An 18,824-nucleotide genomic window follows, 5' to 3' on the forward strand; every position below is an offset into this window, starting at 1 on the left:
AGGATGTACAAGATGAGGAAGCTACTTTCAGAGAACTTTTCAGGTGCTACATAATAAGCATGTGGACTCACTGGCTTCAACCTTGTTGTTCATAATTCTCTCCATTCTATCTTAAAATGCCCAAATCCCCTCGTATCTATTACAGTTCTGCCTGAAACAAATCAACCCACCGCTGTGACTGAAGAAGCTGAATTTACTGATAAAATTGGTCAAACTACAGATGTAACTGAATCTTCCATAGATAATTTAAGATTGTATGGCTCATCTTGTGTGGATTAGGAACAGTTCTCAGTCATAACTCTGTCTCTAATTCTCATCAAAAGCTGGAATTGAAGTAAGTGAGTGACATTACTTTGAGGATAGCTATAAATGCACCATAATTCATTTATCCAGAGGTAAATTCTTTGCAAACATTGAAACCTTAGCTCATGATAGATAGCATATTACTTATGGCATACTAACAACTGATTAATCTCACAAAAAGAGAGAACCATTAATATGTAAACAACACAAAACCCCAGATCACATCATGTGCATGATTCCTGCAGTAAGCAGGGAGGTGAACACAAGGACTTTTGTTTGGCACTGTGTCCTATCCCCCAGCAGGGTTCCTGGCACAAGATGGTCAATTACTGTTTGTTGGACTGAACTGAATCTCATATTCGACTGTAAACATGCAATCTCACTCTCTACTTTACCAAAGCAAACTTCCTGCCAGTTTTAAGCTAAATCCCACCTGTACACTCTGGAAAACTCTCTTGGAGCAAATCATATTCCTTATTACCTTCAAAAAATACTTCAAGCTCACAGCTTCGATGATCAATTATTAACCTGCTGCTAAGCTGCTAAGTCGCTTCAGTCATGTCCGACTCTGTGCGACCCCATAGACGGCAGCCCACCAGGCTCCCCCGTCCCTGGGATTCTCCAAGCAAGAACACTGGAGTGGGTGCCATTTCCTTCTCCAATGTATGAAAGTGAAAAGTGAAAGTGAAGTCGCTCAGTCGTGTCCGACTCTTAGCGACCCCATGGACTGCAGCCTACCAGGCTCCTCCGTCCATGGGATTTTCCAGGCAAGAGTACTGGAGTGAGGTGCCATTGCCTTCTCCGAATTATTGACCTAGTCCTCCTCAAACTTAGCTGATGCTAGAACCACCTGGTGAACTTTCAAAGTTCCTGAAGCCCAGGTTGTACTACAGATCAGTTGAATCAGAGTTGCTGGGGGTAAGACCCAGGTGTCAGTGTTTTTTAAATCTCCCCAGGTGAGTCAAGAGATTCCAATATACAGTTAAAGTTGAGAAACAGTATAGTAGAACAATTTTTGTGCAGTTCCTGTTTTATTTCTGTAACTATACTAAGTTTTTATTTGTAATCTATGCTGCCCTAGTCCAGACCAGCACTGATATAATGGTTTCATATAAATAATAATAGAATATTAATCTTTGATATGGTCCCCTCCAGTGGAATTGTTCGAATCTCAGATACCTCTCTTAAGATTCAAGCACCCCATTGCTAAGTCACATCTGACTCTTCGTGACACCATAGACTATAGTCCACCAGGCTCTATCCATGGGATTTCCCAGGGAAGAATACTGGAGTGGGTTGTCATTTCCTTCTCCAAAGGATCTTTCCAATCCAGGGATTGAACTCATGTCTCCTGTATTGGCAGGCAGATTCTTTACCAAAGATTCGGGGGCAAGGAATAATAGCAGTTTCTGGGGTTTCTTCCCATCCCAGTTTCCTTTTTTAAGAACTATATGAGCCCTCCCCATTCACAGAAATGGACCACTAAAGTCAAAAGGCATCATCTATAACCCTGCTTCCCTCACTCCTATAATTCCCTCCCTGCTTCTTCTTGCCATAGCTCAAGGAATTTTAAATTTGAGGATACATCAGAATCATTCACTAGGAGAACTTGTGAATACATTCCTGGGGCCCACCTCTAGAACTTCAGATTCAGTTAGACTGGGATAGGGCTTGGAAATTCACATTTCCAACAACTTCCCAGGTGGTGTTGATGCTGCTGGTCTGGGAACAACACTTGAAAAAGCACAGCCATTGCTGGTTAGATCTGATCCAGAATTGGCCAATTAAATTCTCTTGTTCTTACATACGTTGGATATAGACAAATGGGCTTCCCTGGTGGCTCAGTGGTAAAGAATTCACCTGCAATGCAGGAGACCTAGGTTCAGTCCCTGGGTCAGGAAGATTCCCTGCCGAAGGGAATGGCAACCCACTCCAGTATTCTTGCCTGGAGAATCCCATGGACAGAAGAGCCTGGTTGCCTACAGTCCATGAGGTCACAGAGAGTCAGACATGACTGAATGACTAACATACATAGACAAATATTGATTGATTCCACTTATATGAGGTACCTAGAATAGTCAAATTCATAGATTCAGAAAGTACTCTGGTAGATGCCAAGGTGGGTGTATGGAGGGGAATTAGTGTTTGACGGGGACAGAGTTTAAGTTTATGAAGGTGAAAAATCCAGGAAATGGATGATGGTGAGGTTTGCGCCATGATGTGAACATATTTAGTGCCATTATACAGTTAAATAGGGTCAAAATAGTGTGTTTTATGTTATGTGACTTATAGTATGATAAAAACTTGAGGTTTTTTCTTTTTGTTTGTTTTAAATTTTCTTGTTCTTGACTCCGAGGTAAACTCTGAAGACTACTGTATTAGTTTCAAAAGACTGTTGGGACAGAAGACCACACATTAGTCCTATAGCTATTCATACCCTCAGCTTTAAAACCCTCAGTTTCTTATATTTGGAAAGTCTCCCTTTTTGAACTACTCTATTCTGATTGGACTCCTGTTACCTGTAGCCAGAAACATCATGTCTAAGAGTCGTGTCAATGTCTTACATGTCCTCTAACAGACCATGGCTGGCCCTTTTCCCCCCGGCACTGACATTTCTCCAGTTCCTGCTGATGTCCAGCCCTTGAAGTCAACTGCTATTTCTGCTCCTATTGCATTTTCCTGAAAAGGAGACACAGCTTCCCTTTCACCATTTTAGAGTCTGAGAAGTCCACAGAGAAAAGCTGCTTGACATGCTACCTTTTGAAGGATGTCTAGTGATGTAGTTCATATTTTCTACTGGCTTTCTTAAAATTGCAAACTTTTTCTCTGGCATGGACTTCTTGGAGCAGGGCTTCTGGGACCTCTGAGCGTGAACACACCAGGCTCCTTTCTAAGTATTCTCTATTACGACTACCGTGCAGTGTGTAAAGACTTCTTATGTGTACTCAGCTGTCTCTCCATTTGAATATCATCCGGATACCAGGTCCTTCCTGGGGCTGAAGGGGTGGCATTATTCTTCACTTTGGGGACTCTTGGTTCTGGTTGTTGGAAGGAACCTATGCCGGGTATTTCCCAAGGAAACCTGGAAGAAATGCCCCATATAAGTGATTCAATCTATTAAATACCATGAGGCATGACTCTCTCTCTCTCTCTGAGCCCACCTGTGTGCCTATTCACACGTACTCTTTTTCCTCCTAATAAACAACTTTACTGGTTTTACTCCTTTGCATCTCTTTGTGGAAATTCATTCCTATCAAGCCAACGGGCCAGGGCCTTGTCACTGGTCCCTGGCAGTCTAGTGGCTAGGATTCAGGGCTCTCACTGCCTCGGCCTGACTTCAGTCTCTGGCAGGGAACTGAAATCCTGCTTTGAGCCACTGCAGGTCAAGGCAGCTGTGTCTGACTTTTTGCGACCCATGGGCTGTAGCTGGAGTGGGTTGCCATTTCCTCCTCCAGGGGATCTTTCTGATCCAGGGATCAAGCTCACATCTCCTGCATTGGCAGGTGGATTCTTCACCACTGAGCCACCTGAGAATCCTGAGACACACTATGGGGAACAATTAACAAGCATTTCTATCACACAGAGGCATATGACTGACTCTGTGGATGTTTAGGTGGCCTCCATGTCCTGGCTACTGTACATAGTGCTGCAATGAACATTGGGGTGTACATGTAATGTCTTTTTGAACTATGGTTACCAGTGGGGAAAGGGGGAGAGGGATAAATTGGGAGATTGGGATTGACATATACACACTATTATACATAAAATAGATAACTTACCAGGGCCCTTATAAGGCTTCCCTTGTAGCTCAGTCAGTAAAGAATCTGCCTGCAGTGCAGGAGATCCAGGTTTGATCCCTGGGTTGGGAAGATTCCCCTGGAGCAGGGAATGGCACCCCACTCCAGTATCCTTGCCTGGAAAATCTCATAGACAGAGGAGCCTGGTGGGCTGCAGTCCATGGGGTCGCAAAGAGTCAGGCACGACTGAGTGTCTAACACTTGGCGCTTATAAGGACCTACTGTATAGCACAGGGAACGCTACTCAATATTCTGTAATGACCTACGTGGGAAAAGAATCTTTAAAAGAGTGGAGATATGTACACTTTGCTATACAGCCAACAAAACATAAATCAACTATACTCCAACAATTTTTTTTTTTAAATCCTACCTTTTGAGCTATCCGTCTAACCTTACAATCTATGTTTTTAAATCTAATTATCTGTGTCATTAGTGAAAACTCAAAATCACCAGGCACTGAGCTAGGAGCATAGTATGTATTACCTCAGTCATTTATATGAAAAACCTACAGAAAGGGGTATTTTAATCCTCACTGTGTAGACGAGGAAACCAAGGCTTAGAACCTATACACCCCAAAGTATAGACCTAGGGAATAGAATTCATATAAATTCAGGTGTGTATCTTGTATCATCTCCCTCATCAGAAGGCAGACTCCAGGAGGGTAGAGATCTTGGTTCTATGGCACTGTGTTAATAGCAAGCATTTATTGGGCAGCAAATATTGTACAACAATCCAGTGTACTGTGATTATCTTGCATTTTCAGATGAGGAAACTGGGGCACAGGGAGTTTGGGAAACTTGCTTTAGGCCACGTAGGTGCTAAGAGATGGGCCAGGGTTCAAACCCAGGCGGTTCTTCTCAACATTAGGCTGCGTGAGAGTCACCTGGAGACCTTGTTAAAAGGCAAAAGGCTGTGCTGTCGCCACAGGTCCAGGTGGGGCCTGAGATTCCACATTTCTAACAAGGTCCAGAGATGCTGACTCTGCCGGCCTGAGACTCACTTTGAATGCGGCGGGTCTGGACGAAGAGTCTGCTTTTACCCTTTAAACCATGCTGCTTCTCCAATACATTAAGTCCCCTACATACGAACCTTCAAGTTTCAAACTTTCAAAGATACAAATGTGCCCATGTATGCCAGCTGTCATATTGTACTCCCATGCTTTTCAAGGTCCTGTACTGTAAGGTACAGGAAAATGTTTTATTTTTTGTGTTTGTTTTGTATGTACCACTTGTGTGAACAGTATTATAAACCTATTACAGCACAGTACTATATAGCTGATTACGTTAGTTGGGCACCTAGGCTAACTTTGTTGGACAAAACAACAAAGGAACTAGGAAAGTTTGTTCAAATATTTGTTCATCCAGTTACAGACAAACTGGATTTACAAACTATGTAGAGGATTTACTGTAGATTAATACTTGCTGATTGAGTGAAGGCAAATACATTCATCTAATAATAAACCAGTAATCAGCATAACTCATACCCATTGACCATGTTAATCAAGAACTTACATTTCTATTTTAGCGCTCACTCAGCTTTTACCCTAGTTATTCATTTGAATATAGGGGATGTGCCTGTCTCTTCGGAAGAAAACTATGTTAATTCATGCAAGAAATCATGCCTTGCTTCTCTTCCTTCAACATTTCCATGGCCTCCCATTGAACTGGAATAAAACTAAACTCCTTATCATGGCAGGCTCAGATGATCTGCACCCCTCCTCACGCCCACCCAGACACCTTCACTCTCTCTGCTCCTAGATCATGACATTCAGCACATTGGCCTTTCAACGGTTTCTTGAACAAACAAGCTTTTATCCCCAAACTCAGGACCTTATACTTGATGTTTCCCTTCATCTTCTCTCTTATTATTCTTTCTGCTATAAAATGAAAAAGTAAAAGACAGAACCAGACAGAAGACAAAACAATAAAGGCAGATTTAATTCAGGAAGACTGGTTTCCCAGGTGGTGCTGGTGGTAAAGAGCCCACTGCCAATGCAGGAGACATAAAAAAAAATGCATGTTCGATCCCTGGGTCAGGAAGATCCCCTGGAGGAGGGCATGGCAACCCACTCCAGTATTCTTGCCTGGAGAATCCCATGGACAGAGGAGCCTGGTGGGCTACAGTCCATGGGGTCACAAAGATTGGACAGACTGAAGCTACTTGGCATGCACGGTAGGGGAAGACATCAATGGAGAACCAGGCTCCATTTTGAATACTACAAGGCCAGGTGGGAATTTATATCCAAAGAGCAGGTGGAGGTCAATGGATGGAAGATTACTAAATTAGATATCAAGGGTTAGGGGAATCCTGGAACTGACTTGATAGGATAAACTCTGAGATATAGTTTACATTCCACACCTCCTATGCAAGGTGAGGATAAAGCTGCCCTCCTAGGGCTTTGCCTGAAACCACAACCTTTTGCATTTCTTCCCTATCTCAGTCCAGCTGCCCTTTCAGGAGTCCTCCTGAGTGCATGCCCTTCATAAATTGCTGTGCAGAAATCCCCATCTCAGCATCTGCTTCTGAGAATTCTGGCCTAGGAGCCCCACAAAGGCACACATTTCTGTTGGACATATCTGGGTATAGAACTGCCGGATCAGAGAATATACCCGTGCTCGGTTTTCCAAAGTGTTTGCACAAATTAACCCTCCCACCAGTGGTTTATGAGCATGTCAGTTACGTCAAATCTTTGTCAAAACTTGCAAAAAGTCTTTTCATATTATATATATATATTCTTGATACGAGTGCTTTCCTAGTTCCTTGCAAGTCCTTTGCTAGATATGACCATAAATATTCTGGTCCCATTCTTAATTTTGAAAAACACAATCATCTGTGGACACTTATCCTTTTTTTTTTTTCTACTTTTCCAGTTGTTATACCTTTTATTTCTTTCTCTTACTTTCTGTAATACCTAGGTCCTCCAGTATGAGGTTAAGTGGAAATAATTATAAACAGCATCACTGTCTTAGACCCAAATTTGACTTTCACTACTTCAATGTTTTATGGAATGTTTGTGGATGAGGTTTTGAGATAGATTCTGTATAATTAAGAAAGTTGCCTTCTATTCCTAATTTGTTAAAAATATATGTTTTGTTTTCATGATCAAGGATTGAAGTTAATCAAGTAATTTTTACACATCTCTTATGATTTTTTACTTCCTTTCTTTTAGTGTTAAAACTAACCTTGCTTTCATAGATTCCAGCTTGGTTGTGGTGCATTGTATATTGTTGGATTCAATATGTTATTTTCTTTTTTTTAGAGCTTTTACACCTATGTTCATGAGAGATATTGCAAAATAACTTGGCTCTCCTGTAATGTTGCCGTCAGGTTTGGTATTGTAGTTACGCTGGTTTCATATGTTGTGAGGCCCTCTCTCTTTTTCTAGTCTGGAAAATTTTATGTAACACTGGGTTCTTTACTCCTTGTATATTTGAAAGAATTTATCTCTGCATTTTTCTTTTTTCTTGGATATTTGATCTCTAAGCATTCTGGCTGTCTTGGCTACTTTGTGATCTTTCACATATCTGTTTTTAGCCAGATTAAAACTTTAGCCAGATTTTATAGTTGTTCTTGGTAAGATGGAGGTTTAATAGAACTGAGTCACTTCAAGGCCTCGTTTTTAGGGCTGTGTATAAATGAACGGTTGGAAACATTTGCACACTAGTATTTAATCACAAAGGACCTTGGATTCTACAGACTATTAAACAATGGGGATCCCTGACAATATTTGAGTAGACAGATAATAGATCAGACCTAAAACTAGGAAAGTAAATGTGGCAATGATGTATAACATGAAAATAAAGAAGAACAGGTAAGAGGTTATTCCAAAAGTTCATTGAAAGCAAGAGTCTGTTTAGGAGAATGCCAGCCAAAGTACCAAAGATTTCCTTTCAATTAATGATTCTCCAAGTGGGTCAAGAAGCAGCAGCTCGCCTGGGAACTTGTTATCTGCACGTTCCCAATGCTGCCTCAGACCTACAGAATCAGAGTGTCCGGAGGAGATGCCTTATAATCTGTGTTCTAACAGACCCTCCACATGATTCTAATGCTTATTCAATTAGGGAACCATTACTTTATACCATGGGCTTCCATGGTGGTTTAGACCAAAAAGAATTTGCCTGCAGTGCTAGAGACCCAGGTTCAATCCCTGGGTTGGGAGGATCCCCTGGAGGAGAGAATGGCAACCACTCCAGTACTCTTGCCTGGAGAATTCCACAGACAGAGGAGCCTGGCAGGCTACAGTCCACGGGATCTCAAAGAATCAGACACGATTGAGCAAATAATACACACACACAAACACACACACACACACACACACGCACACTTTAGACCAAATCTCACCTCCTTCACAGTTAGGGGTGACTGTATGATGCCACCTGTGGCCAATGAAATGTAAGAGGAAGTCCAATCAGGGTATTTGGAAGAAAATTTTGCTCCCCTAATAAACAGGACAGATGAAACGGGCTGCCCATTTCCCTTCTTCCTACCATGAATGCTGACTGACATTGTGATCAAGAGGCAAGGGATCTGAGGGCTGAGAAAGCCAACAGGTTGAGGGAAGTCCACTGAGAATTTCAAATTCCACCAAGAAATTCTCATCAGAGACAAACCTGTTCCTCTCTAAGTCCTGCTGTCAGGGTACATCACTAAATATGATTTCTTGCTTGCCCAGGGCTCTGTGGAACAAGAGAACAGTGATTTCTGGCAAGGTGTCAATTCCAAGCAAGTGAGTGTGCCTGGCAGCTTCCGCCCAGAGCAGCGCTGGCTTGGTGACTCAGAGATCCATCTCCAGATGGCAGCAGGGGCCTCTCCAAGTCTCAAACGTGCTTGGGTGGCATTTAGGACTTGTGTGTTGCAATCCTGTTCTCAAGGGACTAACCCACATTGTACAACAACAACAAAAAAAACTCTAGTGGGAAAAAGAAGCAGAGTTGCTTACTGCCAGGAGGCTTCACCCACGTATCCGCCTCCGGGTCCAAATTTCTGCTTTGAGTTGTAGGCACCCTTTTGGGTCCCAAGCAGGTTCTTCTGTGAATGGGTACAAATCCTGAGTCACCTCCACAGAGAGTTTTTTGGAACCGATCACCCAGCTCAAAATTACAAACCCTCCCCCAAACTCTAGCAGGCATACTTCCGCATCTTTGCTTTATTTTTCAGCTTAGTACTTATCACCATCTGGCATAGGATATGCTTTACTTATTCCGATGTTTATTGTCTTTCCTCCTCCACTAGATTGTAAGGTTTACGAGGACAGTAATTTTTGCCTGTTTTGCTCATTCTTACATCCACAATATTTAGGAAAGTTCCTGGCACTAGTAAATGCTCAATAAATGTTAGAGGATGGACACTTGTCAAGTGATTGGCTGACAGGTCCCAGAAAGTGGCATACGCTTTTCCTGCTTCTTGTCATTGCTTCTCTAAAGTATAAGCCTCTGGACTTCCTTGAGTATAAATCTGCCTGGCAATGCAGGGGACACCAGTTCGATCCCTGGTCTGGGAAGATTCCACACGCTGTGGAGCAGCTAAGCCCATGCAGTACAACTACCGAGCCCAAGCTCTGGAGCCTGCGAGCTGCAGCTACTGAAGCCCGCTTGCCTAGAGCCTGTGCTCCGCGGCAAGGAAAACCACCACAGTTAGAAGCCTGTGCGCTGCAAGGAAGAGTAGCCCCCGCTCAGCACAACCAGAGAAAGCCCATGCATAGCAACGAAGGCCAGGGCAACCAAAAATAAATAAGGTAAAAACTATGTTTAATCTTTAAAAAACACTAGACTGCAGATTACACTACAGTTTACTCCATAGAGACTGGGTGAATAATAATGAAAACGAAAGTCGCTCAGTCGTGTCCTACTCTTTGCGACCCCAGGGACTATACAGTCCGTGGAATTCTCCAGGCCAGAATACTGGAGTGGGTAGCCTTTCCCTTCTCCAGGGGACCTTCCCAACCCAAGTCTCCCACACTGCAGGATATTGATTAACAATAGCTATTGTTTAGGGTTCACTATGTAGCAAATGGGAGAAGGCAATGGCACCCCACTCCAGTACTCGTGCCTGGAAAATCCCATGGACGGAGCTAGGCTGCAGTCCATGGGGTCGCTAAGAGTCGGACACAACTGAGCGACTTCACTTTCACTTTTCACTTTAATGCATTGGAGACGGAAATGGCACCCACTCCAGTGTTCTTGCCTGGAGAATCCCAGGTACGGGGGAGCCCCATGGGCTGCCGTCTATAGGGTCACACAGAGTCGACACGACTGAAGTGACTTAGCAGCAGCAGCATGTAGCAAATGAATGCTCAGTGCTATAGAAGCTCTATTTTGTTTAGTTCTCAGACAGTACTAGCACCTGTAGCCCCACTTTACCAATGAGAACAAGGAGGCTCAGACAGCTCAGATGGCTTACTCAGGCTCTCCTAGGTCATCAGTGGTGCAGCTGGGGCGTAGATTTAGGACTATCTGACTCCAAAGCCTGGGCTTTCACCTGCCGCCTCACTGGAGAATGGTTTCAGCACTAGTTGACACATTTATGTTACCCTGATTCCTCCTCCTTTCCTGCTAAAATGTAGGCATTTTTTTGTGTGCGCCCAGGAGTCAAATGACCAAATAGAGATGATTTATCCAGAATTCCCTCCTGCCTGGAGAGATGATAGATGATAGATAGATAGATGACAGACAGATAGACAGATTAAAAATTACTTGGCAGAAATAAAATTCTAACAAATGTTGTCTATTTAGGTGTTAATGTACCTTCCAAAACAAGAACATAAAAGTATTTTATGTAGAATGAACACATTTCAGCAAAGTTTGTTTTTTTTTTTTAAACTAGTAACAAGACAGACTGTCTTAGACGTCCTATTACCTAAAAACATCCTAATTTTATTTAGACATTAGGGACTTTATTGGTGGTAGAGTGTAGGACTTTGCACTTCCAATTCAGGGACTGCAGGTTTGATCCCAGATCAGGAACTAAGATTCCACATGTCATATGGTATGGCCAAAATATAAATAATATTTAAAAAAAAAAATAGACATCAGCACAGGTGTTAGAATTAGTGATAATAATGGTGGCAAATACTTAGAGTGTTTATTTATATGTTGGCTTAAAATCTGCAACAGTGTTATGAGCAGAAAGAGAGGTACACTCAGGTTTAACCAGCTGCTTTTGAGGAAATGGCCAACACTGTCTGCTTTGTAGTTTGTGCTCCAGGAGCACAAACATGGCACAGAGGTCCTTAGTTACCCATGGTCATTTCACACTTCTACACCTTCACTCATACGGTGCTCGTTTGGAAATGCCATTCCCTTCTGGATAGCACTTAGTTCAGTTCAGTCCAGTTGCTCAGTCGTGTCTGACTCTTTGCGACTCCATGGACTTTGCAATATGCCAGTCTTTCCTGTCCATCACCAACTCCTGGAGTTTATTCAAACGCATGTCCATTGCGTTGGTGATGCCATCCAACTATCTTATCCTCTGTCGGCCCCTTCTCTTCCTGCCTTCAATCTTTCCCAGCATCAGGATCTTTTCCAGTGAGTCGGTTCCTCACATCAGGTGGCCAAAATATTGGAGTTTCAGCTTCAGCATTAGTCCTTCCAGTGAATATTCATGACTGATTTCCTTTAGGATGGAATGGTTGGATCTCCTTGCAATCCAAGGGACTCTCTAGAGTCTTCTCCAACACTACAGTTCAAAAGCGTCAATTCTTCAGTGCTCAGCTTTCTTTATAGTCCAACTCTCACATCCATACGTGACTGCTGGAAAAACCATAGCTTTGACTAGATGGACCTTTGTTGACAAAGTAATGTCTCTGCTTTTTATTATGCTGTCTAGGTTGGTCATAACTTTTCTTCCAAGGAGCAAGCATCTTTTAATTTCATGGCTGCTGTCACCATCTGCAGTGATTTTGGAGCCCAAAAAATTAAGTCTGTCAGTTTCCACTGTTTCCACATCTATTTGCTATGACGTGATGGGACTGGATGCCATGATCTTAGTTTTCTGAATGTTGAGTTTTAAGCCAACTTTTTCACTCTCCTCTTTCACTTTCATCAAGAGGCTCTTTAGTCCTTCCTCACTTTCTCCATAAGGGTGGTGTCATCTGCATATCTGAGGTTATTGATATTTGTCCCGGCAATCTTGATTCCAGCTTGTGCTTCATCCAGCCCAGCATATCTCATGATGTACTCTCCATGTAAGTTAAATAAGCAGGGTGACAATATACTCCCTTGACATACTCCTTTCCTGATTTGGAACCAGTCTGTTGTTCCTTGTCCAGTTCTAACTCTTGCTTCTTGACCTGCATACAGATTTATCAGGAGGCAGGTAAGGTGTTCTGATATTCCTATCTCTTGAAGAATTTTCCACAGTTTGTTGTGATCCACACAATCAAAGGCTTTGGTGTAGTCAATAAAGCAGAAGTAGATGTTTTTCTGGAACTCTCTTGCTTTTTCAATGATCCATTGGATGTTGCACTTTGATCTCTGGTTCCTCTGCCTTTTCTAAAACCAGCTTTTCTAAATCTGGAAGTTCATGGTTCATGTACTGTTGAAGCCTGGCTTGGAGAATTTTGAGCATTACTTTGCTAGCACATGAGATAAATGTAATTGTGTGGTAGTTTGAACATTCTTTGGCATTGCCTTTCTTTGGGACTGGAATGAAAACTGACCTTTTCCAGTCCTGTGGCCACTGCTGTGTTTTCCAGATTTGCTGGCATATTGAGTGCAGCAGTTTCACAGTATCATCTTTTAGGATTTGAAACAGCTCAACTGGAATTCCATCACATCCACTAGCTTTGTTCATAGTGATGTTTCCTAAGGCCCACTTGACTTCACATTCCAGGATGTCTGGCTCTAGGTGAGTGATCACACCATCATGGCATCTGGGTCATGAAGATCTTTTTTGTATAATTTTTCTGTATATTCTTGCCACCACTTCTTAATATCTTCTGTTTCTGTTAGGTCCATACTATTTCTGTCTTTCATTGTGCTCATCTTTGCATGAAATATTCCCTTGGCATCTCTAATTTTCTTGAAGAGATCTCTAGTCTTTCCCATTCTATTTTTTTCCTCTATTTTTTTGCATTGATTGCTGAGGAAGGCTTTCTTATCTCTCCTTGGTTTTCTTTGGAACTCTGCATTCCAATGGGTATATCTTTCCTTTTCTCCTTTGCCTTTAGCTTCTTTTCTTTTCTCAACTATTTGTAAGGCCTCATCAGACAACCATTTTGCCTTTTTGCTTTTCCTTTTCTCGGGGATGATCTTGATCACTGCCTCCTGTACATTGTCACGAACCTCCGTCACTAGGAACTCCTATTTGTCCTTCAGAGTTCTTAGATATTGTGTTGCTTCCCATAGGAAGTCAGCCTAGACCCTCTTCGTCTTAGTGATCTATTTCTCCACTGTGCATCCAGACACACTGCTCTTACTTGTAATACACATGAAATGCACATGAATTGGTCCTTTTCCTTCCTTAGAGTGTAAGCTTCATGAGGCTTACCTCTTTCTGGCGAACAACACATGGCATAGTAATGCCTGGAACAAGAACGTTTAATAACTGAACTGAAATTAAAGGGGCACAGTAGAAATACATCATAGCATGGCTAGCAATGGAATTGAAGAAGCCTACTAACTAACAAGGGGTTTCCAGGCAGCACTAGTGGTAAAGAATCTGCCTGCTAATGCAGGAGATGTGGGTTCAATCCCTGGGTTGGGAAGGTCTGCTGGAGAAAGGCTTGATAACCCACTCCAGTATTCTTGCCTGGAGAATTCCATGGGCAGAGCAGCCTGGTGGGCTGCAGTCCATAGGGTCGCAAACAGTCCGACTAGACTGAAGTGACTGAGAATGCACACATGCTCTAACTAATAACATACCCAGAATGTTAGACATCTGCAATTCCTCCTGACTGGATGCTCTCAGGTATCATCTTTGCTACCTGTTTTTGAGTCTGTAATGTATTTATTTATGCTGTTCTGGGTCTTCCTCGCTGTGCACAAGCTTACTCTAGTCGTGATGAGCAGGGGCCACTCTCTAGTTGCAGGGCACAGGCTTCTCATTGTGGTGGCTTCTCTTGCTGTGGAATGTGGGCTCCAGGGCACCCAGCCTTCAGTAGTTGCAGCAAGAGGGCTCAGTGCTTGTGGCTTGCAGGCTTAGTTGCTCCACAGCACATGGGGTCTTAGTTCCTGGACCAGGGATTGAACACATGTCCCCTGCATTGGCCAGCGGGTTCTTTACCACTGGACCACAAGGGAAGTCTCCAAGTCTGTAATTTTTGAGTGTATGCAATGGCTATAACAGTGTTGTGTATGGAAAAAAAAGACAGTCTTCCTCTCGTGTTTCTTCTTGCACTCACACTACTATCACACTCACACTCTGCCTCCTGATGTGTGTGGGTTTTCCCCCCAACCAAGAAATTCTCTGAGACTCCAGCTGAGTGTCTTACAATCTAATTGAATTGTGATTCCCTTAACCTGGAGACAGCATCACATTCCACAGGGTGAGCTCAGTCCCACAGACTGTCCCCACCCCACTTCAGACCACATATCCCAGGTTGTCACCTGTACTTCTGACCTATTGGCTCTAAACCTGAGATCCCCACGACCTCTTTCTTGAGTCTGATTAGTTTGTTAGAGCAGCTCACAGAATTCAGGGAAACACTTAGGCTACAAATTTATTAAAGGATATGATAAAGGATGGGCTTCCCCGGTAGCCCAGCGATAAAGAATCCACCTGCAAAGCGGGAGCCACAGGAGGTGTGAGTTTGATCCCTGGGTTGGGATGATCCCCTGGAGGAGGGCATAGCAACCCACTCCAGTACTTTTGCCTGGAGAATCTCATGGACAGAGGAACCTGGCAGGCTACAGTCCAGAGGGTCGCAAAGAGTTGGACATAACTGAAGTGACTTAGCATGGATACACGCGTGATAAGGGATAGAGATGAAGAGATACATAAGGTGAGGGCAGGGAAGGTCAAAAGCGCAAGAACTTCTGTCCCCATGGAGTTGGGGTGTGTTACCCTCCTGGTATATGGATGTATTCTTCAGCCTGAAAGCTCTCCAAACCCAATACTGTTGGGATTTTTATGGAAGCTTCCTTACATAGGCATGATCAATTGTTAACTCCATCTCCATCCCCTCTCCCCTCGCTGGAGAATGGAGGGTGGAGATTAAAATTCTAAGGTTCTAATCACATCTTGGTCTTTCTGGCGATGGACCCTGATCTAGGAGCCCACTCAGAGTCACCTCATGAGAACAAAGAATGCTCCCATAGCTCTTATCACTTAGGAAATTCCAAGGGTTTTAGGAACTCTGGGCCAGCAACAGTGATGAAGACCAAACATAGATTTCTTATTATAAATTGCAATATCAAGCATAATGTGTTAAGCATAATCAGGATTAAAGGGGAGGTATAAATATGGTCCTCGAACTACTCTGCATCAAAGGAAAAAATGACCCAAAAGAGGGCCTTGGAGGCTGAAATCTGTTTATTTCCTAGCCTAAATCTCTAGCAGGTAGTGCTGAAACACTACCTCCTATGACCCTCTCAAAGGAACCACTTCAAACTCAACCATTTAATTATTTTAGGTCTAGACTAAAGAACTCCTTCCCTGGGTCTCAGACACACAACATTGGAACATTCCAGCCAAGAAGCAAGCTGATTGGCATTTTAATGGATTTCTCTGCAACCAGATTGACTCAGAGCACCCATCCACAGCTTGTTCAACCATCCAGACATGCAAAAGGCCTGGCCTGGGTTTCAAAACCTTTCCAACGTTTTTCTAGAAGCTGTCTCTGCAAAGATGAGAGAATACTGTCTAAGGGTCTAAAGCTCCACAGGCACTCTGCAAGGGAAAGACTGTGTTTATTAAACAGAGGAAACTTTTGCTTAGGAGTGTTGGAAGACAGCCAAGAACTCAAGCTCTTTAAGGCTTGACTTCTTTGGGAAAATTATTAAAATGAAATGAGTCTTTTCTTTGACAAACGGATTGACCCACCTTCCCTGATTTCCAGCTCTACAATCTGCTGTGACTCTGATGTCAAGGTCGTCTCTTTGGCCTCAGCACGCAGAGCGGCTCTTTGTCTTGGACTGGCACCTGAGCACCGTTGGAAAATGGTGAGTTCAGCAAAGCTGAGCGGGCTTCTTTACACCGGGACTTCTCTTCAGTCTCCATGATGTGAACAGAGTATGCAGCATTTCCCAAGATTACTTAACCATGAAATCACTGTCTTTCTTTTCCGTGGAGTATTTCACAGGGCTATTCAGCCACAAGTGCACACTCTGGGATAATCAGAAATTTGATCTCATGTTTGGAGACTTTATAGTATGTGCAAGAAGCCCAGAACAGAAGATTACATGTGGATTCCATGGATATGAAGTATCCAGAATGGGCAAATCGATAGAGACAAAAAGCAGATTAGTATCTGCCAAGGGGTGGGGTGAAGACATGGGGAGTGAGGTGTGACGGCTAATGGGTAAGAGGTTTCTCCTGAGGTGATGAAATGTCCTAAAATTAGATTATGGCGATGATGGCATAATTCTATAAATATATTTTAAAACCATGGAACTCTATACTTTAAACAGTATGGAATTTTATGATATGTAAATTATATATCAACAAAGCTGTTAAATTTTTTTACAAAGATGATATAAAGATTATTTCAATCCTACCAATTAAAGTAGTTCTTTCTTTCCTTTCCCTTTCTTCTTCTTCTTTTTTTATCTCTTTTCCCTCCCTAATCATTTTTGTTCTGCTGTACCAATTCAACCCCTTTATTTTCCAAGGCTAATTTTACTAATAAGGAATATATATATATATATATATATATTCATTTAAAAGTTACAATGAGTACTGACTTCCCTGTTAGCTCAGATGGTAAAGAATCTGCCCGCAATGCAGGAGACTCGGGTTTGATCCCTGGGTTGGGAACATCCCTGGAGAAGGGAATGGCAATCCACTCCAATATTCTTGCCCGGAGAATTCCACAGACAGAGGAGCTTGGCCGGCTACAGTCCATGGTGTCGCAGAGTCAGGCATGGCTGAGCAACTAACACTAACATGACAGATTGAAGTGTAAAATGAGAAATAAATGCCTTCATTTCTCTGTGAACCTGTTCCACTCTCAGAAGTCACTGTGGCCTCTTATGGTCCCTTTAGAAATTGTTTACACAGTTGCAGTCTCTGTCCATATGGTGCCTATATTTTTACACAATTTGGACCGCTCTTGATTCTGCATCTTGTTTGTCTCAATTAGTGTTGCATTTTGGAGATCTTTTCATGTTTGTACATATAGACATTTACATCTTTTCAGCAGCAGCACACTGTTCATTGAATGTTTATGTCGTACGTATACTATCACTTTCCTATTAAGAGATACTGAGATTGTCTCCAGATGTGAGTAGTTTTTATTTCATTTGTTTTACTATTACAAACTATGCTACAATCAACATCTTTGCGTGTTGCTGCTGCTGGTAAGATAATAACTCAGAAGTGTTCAGAGGTTAAAAGCCATGTGACTTTGGATATGGGTAAATGTGACTAGGTTGCCTTGCAAAATCATGCCCCCACATATAATGCCATCCTCAGGGGATGAGATGAGAGAGCTGGCATGGATGTTTAGAACTACCCTAGCCCAGGACAGGTTCTAACCCCTCTCACTCCACAGCCCCCACCTTACCCAAGCACTGCCCAGGCTAACGTCTTACTGTAGTTGTTGTTCAGTCATTAAGTCAGACTCATTGCAATCCCATGGACTGCAGTGTGCCAGGCTCCTCTGTCTTCCACTATATCCTGGAGTTTGCTCAAATTCATGTCAATTGAGTCAGTGATGCTATCTAACTATCTCATCCTCTGTTTGTCCCCTTCTCCTCCTGCCCTCAATCTTTCCTAGCATCAAGGTCTTTTCCAATGAATCAACTCTTTGCATTAGGTGGCCAGAGTATTGGAACTTCAGCTTCAGCATCAGTTTTTGCGATGAATATTCAGGGTTGATTTCCTTTAGGATTGACTGGTGTGATCTCTTTGCAGTCCAAGGGACTCTCAAGAGTCTTCTGCAGCACCACAACTTGAAAGCATCAATTCTTCGGTGTTCAGCCTTCTGTCTGGCCCAACTCTCATCCAAACATGAATACTGGAAAAACTATAGCTTTGACCATACAGCCTTTGTCTGCAAAGTGACATTTCTGCTCTATAATACACTATCTGGTTTGTCTTGTACACTGTAATGAAGTATTTTATCCTTGGAATACCACTTTCTTCTCTGGAGGATGCTCACCTTACTCTGTTCTCTGTAGTTTTCCTTCTTGACAGAGAGGGTTTGAGCCAGAGACACAATCAACATGCAAACGTGCAAATGGGCCATTATTACCCTGTCCAAGAAAAGGGCCATGTCAGTTCATGTTCTGATTTTATGATTCTCTGACCGCTGGTCTTAATTCTTGCTTTGCATTCCTACTTAACCTTGAATAAAATCACTTAACTTCTGACAGCTTCTGTCACTGCATCAACTTAAATAGCTGGTGGGGGTTAGTGGCAGAAGGTGGTGTCAGCCATATGCAACATTTTCAGTATTTGCATGTGTGAAGGACATGGGGGTGGGCATAATACTAAATGGCTATTTTTGAGTTTTCAGGGAATCAATAAAAGTATAACTAGAATAACATTGTGAACATTTTAGTTCTCTTACTGATGTTTTGATACAACTAAGAGGGATGTGGTTTTAGCTGTGATGTAGGTTGTCAC

Source organism: Cervus canadensis, chromosome 17, assembly GCF_019320065.1.
Source record: "Cervus canadensis isolate Bull #8, Minnesota chromosome 17, ASM1932006v1, whole genome shotgun sequence".
Lineage (NCBI taxonomy): Eukaryota > Metazoa > Chordata > Mammalia > Artiodactyla > Cervidae > Cervus > Cervus canadensis.